The sequence below is a fragment of the Cryptomeria japonica genome, chromosome 8 (genome assembly GCF_030272615.1).
Source record: "Cryptomeria japonica chromosome 8, Sugi_1.0, whole genome shotgun sequence".
NCBI lineage: Eukaryota > Viridiplantae > Streptophyta > Pinopsida > Cupressales > Cupressaceae > Cryptomeria > Cryptomeria japonica.
Window position 1 is genome coordinate 363804805 of NC_081412.1, and position 13977 is coordinate 363818781.

The window sequence follows — 13977 nt, forward strand, 5'->3', positions numbered from 1 at the left end:
ACACTAGGAAGAAACCCTAAAACTGACAAAGTGATGCCTCGATGTTGATGCAGATGCATTAGTATCCATTGATAACTCAGGAGAATAGATCAGACTACTTTGAGATACGAAATAGGTTAAGGATGATAGACAGAGACACACTAGGAGCACTAGGATTGCATTATCACTTATATACCCATGATTAGGGAAAATACAAGACTTTTCACCACGTTAGCAGAGCGGTGGCACTCAAAGACTTCAGCCTTCTATCTCCCTACCGACGAGGCTATTGTTACTCTAAAGGATGTATGGTGCATCCTCCACATTCCTATTCATGGGGATAGGGTGATTTATGATCCCTTGATAAGAACAAACTCCTTATGCAGACTATTCGAGTGTGAGCGTGATGACATAGACGTCACAGAGTGAGAGATCTGATGGGAGACCATGATACCAGAGTTTGATAGACAGTATGTTGTGATTGTCATGGTTATAGCATGTCTACTAGTAGTGGACAAATGAGGGCATGATTTTCCTATTGGACGGGGAAGAGTGCTCAAGTGGATGTGCACAGAGGGGATGGTGTATGCATGGGGACCATGCATGCTTGATATGTTGTACTTCAGTTGCATTAGATATCCTATCAGGGCATATAGACTATTAATTGTGGGGTGACATTTCACCAGGTTTGGGCATTTGAACACATATCAATGTTCAGACCGATCATAGACAAACACGTGATACCAAATAGACCTTATGTATATTGCTACAGAGGTGCACTAAGTTAGGGTCCATTTGGAAACACGTTATACTAGCATCATGAGCTAGACAAACTAAGGGAGTTCATATGGAGACCTTACAAAGAATGCCCTAGATGGCTGGAGGATGAGGATCATCTACCATACTATAAATATTAGAGATACTTGGTAGGGTGGTCAATGAATTGCTAGAGGGTGATAGAGCTACATTAATGAGAGAGTTAGATGATAATTTAGGGAGCAATAGGGTATTCCCATAGGGTATTAGCATTTGCATGAAGATTTGATTGATGATATGTAATGTTGTCATTGATGTCAATTAACCAGTAATGATATTGTTGTAATATTGTTTTGTAACCAATAGGAAGAATTTGTAGAGTGAACCGGTATTGCTATATTGGAGAGTTGAACTGGTAATCAGTAAACCCTGCCTATTGTTTTTAATACCTACCTAATTAAGTTTGGTGAATTGGTTATATTGGTTTATGATCTGATGATGAGCATAAATGATTATGACACGTATGATTATTGTATGAAGACAATTTTAAGTGAATTTGGTGAGTTGTTGTAATGGTTTTTGTCTAGGGAATGAGCAAATGTATTGCATATAATGCAAAGCGCGTGATGAGTTACTAAGTTTGATGAAGTGGTGATCAAGGAGCGATCAAGGTTTTCTTGATTGATGTGCAGAGATTGCTATGTAATCTAACAGTCATACTTGAACCAACTTGTTTGTAATCTCTATGAGAATTATGTTTTTGTTGTGTTACCGACCTAATTGATTTGTTTATAATGTCGATGAAGTTGTTTTGTTTAATGAGTTGGCAAAGAATTGGAAAAGATTAGTTGAGTGTGTAGTTGCCAAACTGGATGATGTATCTACAATTTGATTAAAGGAAGATAAGAGCCGTTGAGGGTTGAGGGTTTAGCCGACCTTGGTATCAAGGTTGATGATTTGTATATATAGGAGATATGTTTATGTAATTTGGTGATTGATATTCTCTACATTATCAAAGAGAGGTAAATGTGTGAACAAGGATAAATCATTCAGCATAGTTTGGTGTTGTAGGGTAGACAACTGTGCTTAACCAAAACTGTAACCAAGTATTAGGAGATGTTATTTCCATAGTTCATTTCCTCCAGATTCTAGTCTAATGATTTTCTAAGTTAGTAAGACTTCCCTTTTGTGTTGAGGAGTATCCTCTAGGCTATTGGACTGATTGCAAGTGCAATCCCCATTGTAAAATTTTCACATGCTGCTGCAAAAGTATTATCTGATTGTGGGTAGGGTTTCCCACTATGGTTTTTCCCTTCACCAAGTTTTCCATATCAAAATATTGGTGTTGTGTGTTGTGTTCTCTCATGTTTTATCTTTCATTGTGTTGTTTTCATTTTTCTCTAGTAAAAGGTTTATAATCTGCAATAATTGTTTAACTTGTGGAAAACTGATTCACCCTCCCCCCTCTCAGTTTTCCTCAAGTTCATTCTAACAAGATGATCAAGATGATAGGGGTCCTAGGGTAGTGGGGACATAAAGGGATATGATAATATAGGAGTGCACTCAATTTTTACTCAAAATGATGAAACACAAACACTAGGAAGAAACCCTAAAACTGACAAAGTGATGCCTTGATGTTGATGCAGATGCATTAGTATCCATTGATAACTCAGGAGAATAGATCAGACTACTTTGAGATACGAAATAGGTTAAGGATGATAGACAGAGACACACTAGGAGCACTAGGATTGCATTATCACTTATATACCCATGATTAGGGAAAATACAAGACTTTTCACCACGTTAGCAGAGCGGTGGCACTCAAAGACTTCAGCCTTCTATCTCCCTACCGATGAGGCTACTGTTACTCTAAAGGATGTATGGTGCATCCTCCACATTCCTATTCATGGGGATAGGGTGATTTATGATCCCTTGATAAGAACAAACTCCTTATGCAGACTATTCGAGTGTGAGAGTGATGACATAGACGTCACAGAGTGAGAGATCTGATGGGAGACCATGATACCAGAGTTTGATAGACAGTATGTTGTGATTGTCATGGTTATAGCATGTCTACTAGTAGTGGACAAATGAGGGCATTATTTTCCTATTGGACGGGGAAGAGTGCTCAAGTGGATGTGCACAGAGGGGATGGTGTATGCATGGGGACCATGCATGCTTGATATGTTGTACTTCAGTTGCATTAGATATCCTATCAGGGCATATAGACTATTAATTATGGGGTGACATTTCACCAGGTTTGGGCATTTGAACACATATCAATGTTCAGACCGATCATAGACAAACACGTGATACCAAATAGACCTTATGTATATTGCTACAGAGGTGCACTAAGTTAGGGTCCATTTGGAAACACGTTATACTAGCATCATGAGCTAGACAAACTAAGGGAGTTCATATGGAGACCTTACAGAGAATGCCCTAGATGGCTGGAGGATAAGGATCATCTACCATACTATAAATATTAGAGATAATTGGTAGGGTGGTCAATGAATTGCTAGAGGGTGATAGAGCTACATTAATGAGAGAGTTAGATGATAATTCAGGGAGCAGTAGGGTATTCCCATAGGGTATTAGCATTTGCATGAAGATTTGATTGATGATATGTAATGTTGTCATTGATGTCAATTAACCAGTAATGATATTGTTGTAATATTGTTTTGTAACCAATAGGAAGAATTTGTAGAGTGAACCGGTATTGCTATATTGGAGAGTTGAACTGGTAATCAGTAAACCCTGCCTGTTGTTTTTAATACCTACCTAATTAAGTTTGGTGAATTGGTTATATTGGTTTATGATCTGATGATGAGCATAAATGATTATGACACGTATGATTATTGTATGAAGACAATTTTAAGTGAATTTGGTGAGTTGTTGTAATGGTTTTTGTCTAGGGAATGAGCAAATGTATTGCATATAATGCAAAGCGTGTGATGAGTTACTAAGTTCGATGAAGCGGTGATCAAGGAGCGATCAAGGTTTTCTTGATTGATGTGCAGAGATTGCTATGTAATCTAACAGTCATACTTGAACCAACTTGTTTGTAATCTCTATGAGAATTATGTTTTTGTTGTGTTACCGACCTAATTGATTTGTTTATAATGTCGATGAAGTTGTTTTGTTTAATGAGTTGGCAAAGAATTGGAAAAGATCAGTTGAGTGTGTAGTTGCCAAACTGGATGATGTATCTACAATTTGATTAAAGGAAGATAAGAGCATGAAATGGATCTGATCAAGCAAGTGTAGTGCTATTCAAACAGATCAACAAACTCCTGTTGTTTTCTAACAATTACAGCAGAATTGAAATCCCCTAACTAGGTAAGCTCGAAAAAGCTTGGTACTATTCAAATCCTCTAACATGGTGATCCATTAGCTTGGATTTTCAAATCCTCTACCAAGGTTACTCCTTACAGGGTATTGTTTCTAACAAGGCATTGTAGTCAATCCCTTAACTAGGTGGTTCCTAATAGGATCAGTTCTTAATAGGACTTTTGTAAAGCTTTAACAGGCTAGGCTCCTAACATGGCAAACTTCAGAAGAGTTCAGATAGTTATCTTGTAAGTCTCATCTCACCTTCATTTTACCCATTTGGGTTTCCACGTCAAAAATATTTGTGTCAAGTAGTGAATTTTTTTGTGGTTATGTTCTTATGGCTGATTTACTTAACTATTTAACTACTTTGATAAGTTATGATAACTAGAAGCATTGAGAAATGAAGTCTGTTGACATATGAAAAAAAATTTGGATGTTTATGAGTTTGAAGTTGTTTACTGTTAATTTGTTGTAATAGTCAACCTATTTATCTTATGAGTTTTTATCTTGAAAGTGGTATTACATTGATAATTCTAAGTTTACTTTGAGAGATTGATTTTTGAGATTGGTGAAGTTTGTATCAGTTTTTCTATCTCCTGATTCACCCCCCCCTCTCAGTAGTTGACTGGATACTTATTCTTTCATCATACCATCAATTGGTATCAGAGATTATTAGGTTCTCTAAGGTCTAAGCCTAACAACTTGAGGTAAAGATCTTGCAGATCATGATGAAGGAGGAAGGTCCAAAGTTTAATAGAGAGAACTATAGGATATGGAGTGACATAATAAAAATTTATATCAAGAGTCTGGGAAGCCAGTATTGGGAACATGTCAATACTAAATATGTTGCACCTACTGGGATGTTGACTGATGATCAGAAGAAAGAGCAACAAGAAAAGCATCAAGAATTAAAGGCCATTATCAGTTCTTTATCTGATACAGAGTATGTAGATGTTCATGGTCTAGAGACTGCATATGAGGTATGGAAAAAACTAGAAGATATTTTATAGCGGTGACGAACATGTTAAGATTGCTAAAGAAGAGAGTCTAAGAGGAAAGTTTGATGACATGCAGATGGTTGAAGGTGAGAATATCCAACAATATGGTCAAATAAGAAAGGAGATAATCGATGAAATTAAGAGTGCAGGAGGTAAAGTGGAAGATTCCATAGTGATCACTAAGGTACTGAGAACCCTGCTACCGGTCTATGCTATTTGAGTTGCAGCTATTCAGGAGCTAAAGTCCATTGAAAAAACTAAGGTAACTCTTGACTACATCATTGGCAAGCTTATTGCTTTTGAATTAAATGGTTATGATGGCAGTGTACAGAAATCTAAGCCTGCATTTAGAGATTTTGTTTCTAACCCATCTGTGAGGAAAAATAGAGATGCTAGTCACAGTTATGAATCCAGATCCAGCAGAGAAGCTGATGACAAAGACAGTTTAGTTGAGCTTGAAGCATTGTTGGTCAAGCGGTTGCCTAGAGGTACAGGTAAATTATGTTTGAAATGTTTTGCATGCAACAATATGGACACATAGCTACTAACTGTCCTAATGGTGATAATGAGCACAAATGAGAGAAATTCAAGAAGTATAAGGGTAAAGGAAAAAGAGATTATCTTATTGTAGTTAATGGTGGTATCACTGATGAAGAATCTGATGGTGATGCTAATGAAGACATTGTGTTTGTAGCCATTAAAGAAGAGATATCAAACCAGAAGGCATTAGTATCCAGGATGGATAACTCTAATTATTGGATCATTGATAGTGGTTGTTCACATCACATGACTGATGATTGGAGAAAATTTCTTTCTTTGAAGGAATTTGATGGTGGAGTTGTAAGATTTGGTAATGACTCACTCTGCATGGTTAAAGGTAAGGGAACTATTTCTCTTAATGAAAAGAGAAGTGCAGATGATGTCTACTAGATTGAAGGTTTAAAGCACAATCTTTTGAGTGTGGCACAACTCAATAACAGATGATACCCATTGGAGTTTAAGAGTGGAATGTGCAAAATCTATGGCAGCAAAGGTGAACTGATTGCAACCAGGAAGAAAACTAAAGGTAACTTGTTTCACCTTAATCCTAGAGTCAACAATTGTTTAATTGCAAAGATAGATGATAGTTGGCTTTGGTATAGGAAATTTTGTCATATAAACTTTGATAACATTGTTAAAGTGAGTAAGTCCAAGATAGTGAGAGGTTTGCCTCAGTTGGACAAACCGGTTAATGCTCTATGTAAATAATGTCACTTGAGAAAGATGACATCCTCAACTTTCAAGAGAAAATCTTTTTCAGCGGAACATTTGTTAGATTTGGTTCATATAGATCTTTATGGACCAATAAGGACAAAAAGTATTCAAGGTGACAAACATTTTATGATCTTCACTGATGATTGCTCAAGGATGATGTGGGTCACATTCCTGAAGGATAAGACTGAAGCTTTTGGAAAGTTCAAGGCATTCAGGGCCTTAGCTAAGAAGGAGAGCGGTAAGAAGATAAAGTGTCTAAGGACATATCAAGGCAGTGAATTTACTTATGAGGAATTTAATAGATATTGTGAAGAAAATGGTATCAAATGACAATTTTCTGCACCGAGGACACCACAACAAAATGGTATAATAGAGAGAAAGAATCGATAAGTTGTTGAAGCTGCTAGGATGATGTTGATACAAGGAGGTGTAGCAAAAAAATTTTGGAGAGAAGCTGTCAGCACAACTGTCTACACTATGAACCGGATTCTGGTAAAAAGAGGTAATGACAAGACTCCTTATGAATATTGGTATGGAAGATTACCCGATGTTAGTTATTTCAAGATATTTGGAAGCAAATGTTTTCTTAAGAGAGGTGATTATATTAGAAAATTTGAAGCTAAAAGTGATGAAGGTATATTTCTTGGCTATTCAACCAAGAGTAAGGCCTACAAGTGTTTTAACAACCAAACACAAAGAATTATTGAGAGTGTTGATGTTTAAGTGGATGAATATCTTGAAGTCTCAGAGGAAACTAGTTTGGAGAAAAAGGATGAAGATCCTTTCATTTTGTTTTTGGAACCAGAAACTGTGAAATCTGAAACCGGCAAAGCAAATGCTGATGTACCAGTTCAACCGAAACAGATAAATTCAGAAGAAGATGATGATAATGAAGAAGTTGAACTTGAAGATAATGATCATGTTATTCCAAGATATGTGAGATTGAATCACAATCCTGAATAGATTATTGGGGATAAGGATGCTGGAGTACTAACCAGAAGAAGAATCATAGAGAATTCTTGCATGATCTCCACTATTGAACCAAGAACTTCTAAGGAAGCATTTGGTGATGATCATTAGGTTAAAGCTATGGAGGAGGAATTAGATCAAATTGAGAAGAACAACACATGGACCCTAGTACCTCGACCAGTAAATAAAAATATGATAGGTACTAAGTGGGTATTCAGGAACAAGTTGAACGAAGATGGTGTTGTAGTTCACAACAAAGCTAGGTTGGTTTGCAAGGGTTATGCACAAGAGGAAGGAGAAGACCGTGGTGAGACTTTTGAACCAATGGCAAGACTGGAAGGTGTCAGAACTTTACTTGCATTTTCAGCACACAATAAATTCAAGGTATACCAGATGGATGTTAAGTCAACATTTTTGAATGGGATACTGGAAGAAGAAGTATACATTGAGCAACTAGATGGTTATGCTTTGACTGATGAGAAAGACATGGTATGCAGATTTCATAAGGATTTATATGGATTAAAGTAGGCACTGAGAGCATGGTATGAAAGGCTTCATACACATCTGATGAAGATAGGCTTTCTGAGAACTAGTGATGATAGTAACATATATCTCAAATATGAAGGAGATAGAATACTGGTTAGCTAATTATTTGAAGATGATATCATATTTGGAGGTAATGATGACATGAGAAATTGTTTTGTAGATGAAATGAAAAATGAGTTTGAAATGTCTTTAGTGGGAGAAATAAAAAATTTCAAAGGCTTGCAAATACAACAAATGAGGAATGGTATTTTCATCACATGGTCTAAGTATGTGAAAGAGGTCTTGAAGACATTTGGCATGAGTGACTGTTGTAATGCCCTACCAGGAAACCCCGAAGGGATAAAGCTAAAACACTAGAATATAATGCATTTTTTAAATTTTTTTTAAGAGTTTTAAACACAACATTCTGAGGCTAACAAAAAAATTCTTCCTTTCAGCACACCAAATTAAAGCATAAAAAGAGGTAAACAACAATTTCCATACTCGTCTACCAATATGACAAGAAAACATGCCATCATGATCAATTTCCTTTACCTATCCATCTTTTTCATAAAACTTTAGCATAGAACTAGCTTCAAATTTTAAATTTTACAACCAAGTTAGCTTTCATGAAATAAGAGAAACATGTAGAACACAATTGTTTACACTTGCCAATATATAAAAACCTTTCCAATGACTATGTCCCATAACATAGTGACAAGATAACACAATTTACTCCATGATTACACATAATAACCATCCACCTAACTAGAATGCACAACTCAAAAGGCCACATGTGAGCATGTCTAATGCTCGGTCATAGATAATATGCACAATCAACATCTCTATGCCTAATCTCATAACATAATCATAAATATCCAACATCTCACTCAAGGGCTTGATGGTGCTAGGGCACACCATAGTGGTGATACCTTCCATACAAGACCCTCATGAACATCCCTTGTTGCGTAAGGTGGTTAGCCTCCAAGAGATAGTCACCACACATAGGTAGGTAGTGGATCCTAGCTATATCACAGCCTCACATACCCCCATCCTCAAGGTTCCCTACATCTACTTCCTCGTATACACTCAACCAAGACTATTTCCTACATTCTTGGAGAGGAATTCACATTTCAACACAAGACTAGCATACAAAAACAATAAGGATAACCCCATTTAGCCACCAAAGTACAAAAGAATAAAGATAATAATCATCAATTCCAATAGTAAGGCAAGAAAATAATCCAGAATTGCAACACCAAATCAAGTAAGAAAAAGATCGCAAGATCATGGCTAAACCTTCAAAGTCAAAATAAAATAAATTGTTGGTCCACAAGGAAATAAATAAGAATATCATAATTGCACATAACATCACTATGTGACTAGCATCTAGCCACCAACGAGGAAGGAAGGAACAATCGTCTAGCTATCGCAGTATCTCATAATGTGGTGCGGCCTAGTCACACATCCACATGGCATGGTAGTGTGTAGCTCGACATCACCCTGCATCACGTCATCACGTGGCATAGCTCTACCCTAAACTAGTCGGTAGGCTACATGGTAATGTCTACTACATCCTGCATCATGTCTCAGCACGACATGGAAATACTCCAAGCGAAAAAGGCATGCAATGGATGTATCCCGCATGGTAGTGTACCTCACAAAAAAGGGCACACGCAGGTCACACCCTGCATAGTGACGTACCTCTCAAGATACTCATCATAAGCTAGAGGTATACATGGCTAAGGTCCACCCACATGTCTACCAACACTTTCCAATTGGCAGCTCATGTGGAAATAACATATCTTTCATGAAGACAAGGCAAAAGATCCTCCAAGATGCACCATCACTATGCTCAAGAACTGCCATCAATATGCTCAAATAAAGGAGAGGAATAGGTTGGCACACATAAACCTTATAAATTGGTTCATCAAAAGGGAAATTATTGAGTACACCTTTAATACAGTTTCATTATATAACTATATTTTTCCTTGAAATAGAGAAGCTAAAGTCACTTTGTGCTGACATTACTCATATGTCGATCCATACTATTCAAGGAATGGTGACTTCTAATACTACCCCTTCACATACTGACTTATCAACAACCCATGGGTTGGCACTCAGTAAGGTAACAAGCATGCAACAACACATAAACAGTATGGTATTCCCATACCCATAAGTAAACATATTCTCCATGGTTGATTATTTCACCATCCCATGGGCACATATAGCAAGCATGAGTTTCTTACAGTACACTACAAAAGCAACAGTATCAGTTTAGTCACATTTATGGGGAGTACTTTTTAGTACACTATTATCTACTCAAGGAAGGTTTTAATTATGCTTTCCACATGAATAACTGAATAAAATTTATTCTAGATACAAGTATTGAAATTCTTTACAATTCAAAATTACATAAGGAAATAATGCCACTCATATATCTTTCACTAATTTTACTAAGCATTCATAATTACATTACTAACTATGCAAATTTCTTTCCAAAGCGTAAGACTTTCATCTTTCAATATGAAGCCAAAATGCAAAAAATACAATTTCACGTGTTATAAAAATTCTATTTAAATCAATGCATCCTTTAGTAGCATTTCTAAAAATCTAATAATCTAGGCAAAGAGAAGGGAAAGAGAGTTTGATAACCAAACTATTTCATACATAGACACAAGATCAACAAGCTCACACTACATGCTAAAATTTCTCACTATAAGTCTATCATTTTAATTGAATGGTTTTCATTTCACTACCACTTTTAGAAGAATGCCAATAGGCCTAATCATGACATTTCCAAATATTATGGTTACAACAGAATGTTCTAGTTTTCCAAACAACGGAGATCAAGACAAGCCATCTTTTCGATAATGCAAGACCTCATGTGAACACTCACTGCTCTTGGTTCAAAAAAAAACATATCATAATCTGCGACCTTTTATTGAAAATTCAAGGTACGATAAGAAGGTAAAAGAGGAGCTATCAACTAAATAATACATAATTATGCATGCACATCAAACAAACCTTTTATTTGCACTTTCTAATCATAATAAGTCAATTATATATATGTCCAAAAGAAAGTTCAATGTAGCATTGTTAAAATAGGTCCTCAATCAAATCGATATAATGAAACACATTAATACACTCTCTTAGCTACTATTACATGTTCCATTTTTATACATCTTTTACAAACAAAGCAGTTTCACATAACAACTATTCACATACTAATGCACATTACTTAAGATAGAATTTAAATATGTTACTCCTACAATACACATGGAGAATTCTTTAATGTAAATGTATAATTTTCTCCCAATAATCAAAATGAACTTTTAAACCCATAGCCCTCTTATATTATATAGAAGCACAAAACCATCATTAGGCTCACACAAGGGTTCAAGAAGTCACAACCTTTCCCTCGCAATAAGAAAAGTCACATAAAAGATATTTACACATATCACAAACATTTTAACTTCTGGAGAGAAAGAGGAGGAAGGGTAATAATTATTCCATTTGCTACAAAATAAGCATTCAATATCTACCATACTAGTCCTTCAAGTGGACAACACTAAGCTAGATCATAATCTTAAAACAAGCAAATTTCGTACTTTCAGAATTTAGACAAGCACTGACCAACCCAAATGGACTAGTCTAAAGAGTACAACAATCAATAAGGAAGGTACATATGACTCTCTTTCAGAATAAGAGTAATCGTAGACCAAGACATCAATAAGAAAATAAAGCACATATAATCACTCAAAAGCACCAACATCAAGAAGGTGAAAACAAGGTGTGAGCACACACGTTACACACAATTAAGGTCTGCTCAAAAGAATACGCAAAAGAATATAACATGAGTACTTAAGATATTCAAGATCCTATACCTCAATCACACACATACAAAAGGAGGACAAACATATAGCATAAGGTTGATACACCTCACGCCAACTAAGGGCACAAGAGACACCAAAGATCCCAGTGTTTGCAACATGGGCTCTGATACAAAATGTAATGCCCCACCAGGAAACCCCGAAGGGATAAAGCTAAAACACTAAAATAGAATGCAAATATTTTTTATTTTTTTAAGAGTTTTAAACACAACATAATGATGCAATGAGTTATCATAAGCTCAGATCACATAGTGGAATACTTAACTAACACCTAAAGGGTTTCCCAATGCGATTACTTGATTCAATGCTTAACTCAACCCATGCTAATTAACCCAATTAAGCTTATTTACTTAATTACTAGTTATTACTTTAAACAAGGATATAATTCATTCGGTAAATTAAAATTATAGATAACAGGACGAGCTCATCCATTATGATTGAAAATATAGATAACATGATGAGTCCATTAAGGTTAAAAATATAGCTAACATGATGAAGTTCATCCATTAAAGTTAAAATATAGATAACATGATGAGTTCATCCATTAAGGTTAGAAATATAGATTACTTGATGAGTTCATCCATTAAGGTTAGAAATATAGCTAACTTGATGAGTTCATCCATTAAGGTTAAAAATATAGATAACGTGATGAAGTTCATCCATTAAAGTTAAAATATAGATAACATGATGAGTTCATCCATTAAGGTTACAAATATAGATAGCTTGATGATTTCATCCATTAAGGTTAAAAATATAGATAACATGATGAGTTCATCTATTAAAGTTAAAATATAGACAACATGATTAGGTTCATCCATTACAATTTTAACCATACATTTCGCCCAAAATTTCATTAAAACATAAGTCATGCATCTAATTTCATTACGTACTTTAATTTCATTATAAGATAACGAATGCTTTCCAAGCATACTTAAATTGCATTATCAACAAATTAATACATTCCATTATTCAAATTTACATTCTTCATGATCCAAATTACTGCATTAATGAGATGACTACATACATGCATTTATGATTAAGTTCATCTAATCCACATTACACATTTTAACATAATGCCATCCATACATGCTAAATTAGAGAGGAAACAAAATAACATAAACACCACATAACACCAAAATGATATCGGAGTTCACCCCTAGTGGGCTACATCTTTGGGTCTGCTCAACTGCAAGACCCCTTTAATAAAATAATAGGCTGAAGAATACATAAGGTTCATATCATTTACATCCTTCTATCAAGGTGTACTTAAACCAATAATACATATGACCACATCGGTCAATAAATACAAGAATGATCCCTAAATAGGAAAAGGATCCAACTGAACATAATAAGAAACAAATACAAAAATCAACTGGTGCATCCGCGAAACTAAGTCTTCACAACCCATCATAAGCAACCCATGGTCTAACATGAATATCAGGTTCTCACAAAGGCAAAAACAATAGGACATGACCGGATACAACACCAACACATGAAAATAGTAAATACTCGAGATCAAGGACATAAACAGGTACCCAAATCAGCATGCAACAATATTCAACATTCACCATCAAGGACTTGCCATTTCTTAAGCAAATGCGAATATAGAAAATTAAACATGCATAGGCATAAATTGGAAAAGACATTCTTCTTCCATATTGTTTACACACAACAATAGATCCAATTTTCTAATTGGTCTAATTTGATTTATATCGGTCTACCTTGTCTAAAAACATGAAAGCTATGGTTTACTAACTCACTATAGCTCATTTGCATCATATAATAACATAAATACGTCATCATGAGTTTCCAAACCAAATTCACAAGAATATAAACAACTAAAAATACGATATGCATTTTCAAAATAAAACATCATTTCCATCCTTGATCGAAAACAATAATCTAATCTCATCTCTTGCAACACCAATATGAACTCTCCAAAAATGGAAATAAACATTTCAAAGGAAATCAAAATCGAAGCTCATTTTCTAAGTAAATTGGTACTTCCTTGCATACATATAGAAAAATACAAATTAAATATTAATTAGTATATATATATATTAATCCTCAATTAATAAAATATATACTAATTAATAATTAATAAAACATTACAAATTAACTATTAATTAATATATATATATATATATATATTATAATCCTAAATTAATAAAATATATACTAAATAATAATTAATAATTAAAAAAAACTATTTAAAAATTTTTTAATTAAAATCTTTTTAAATAAACCAAACTATAAAATATGATGCATTT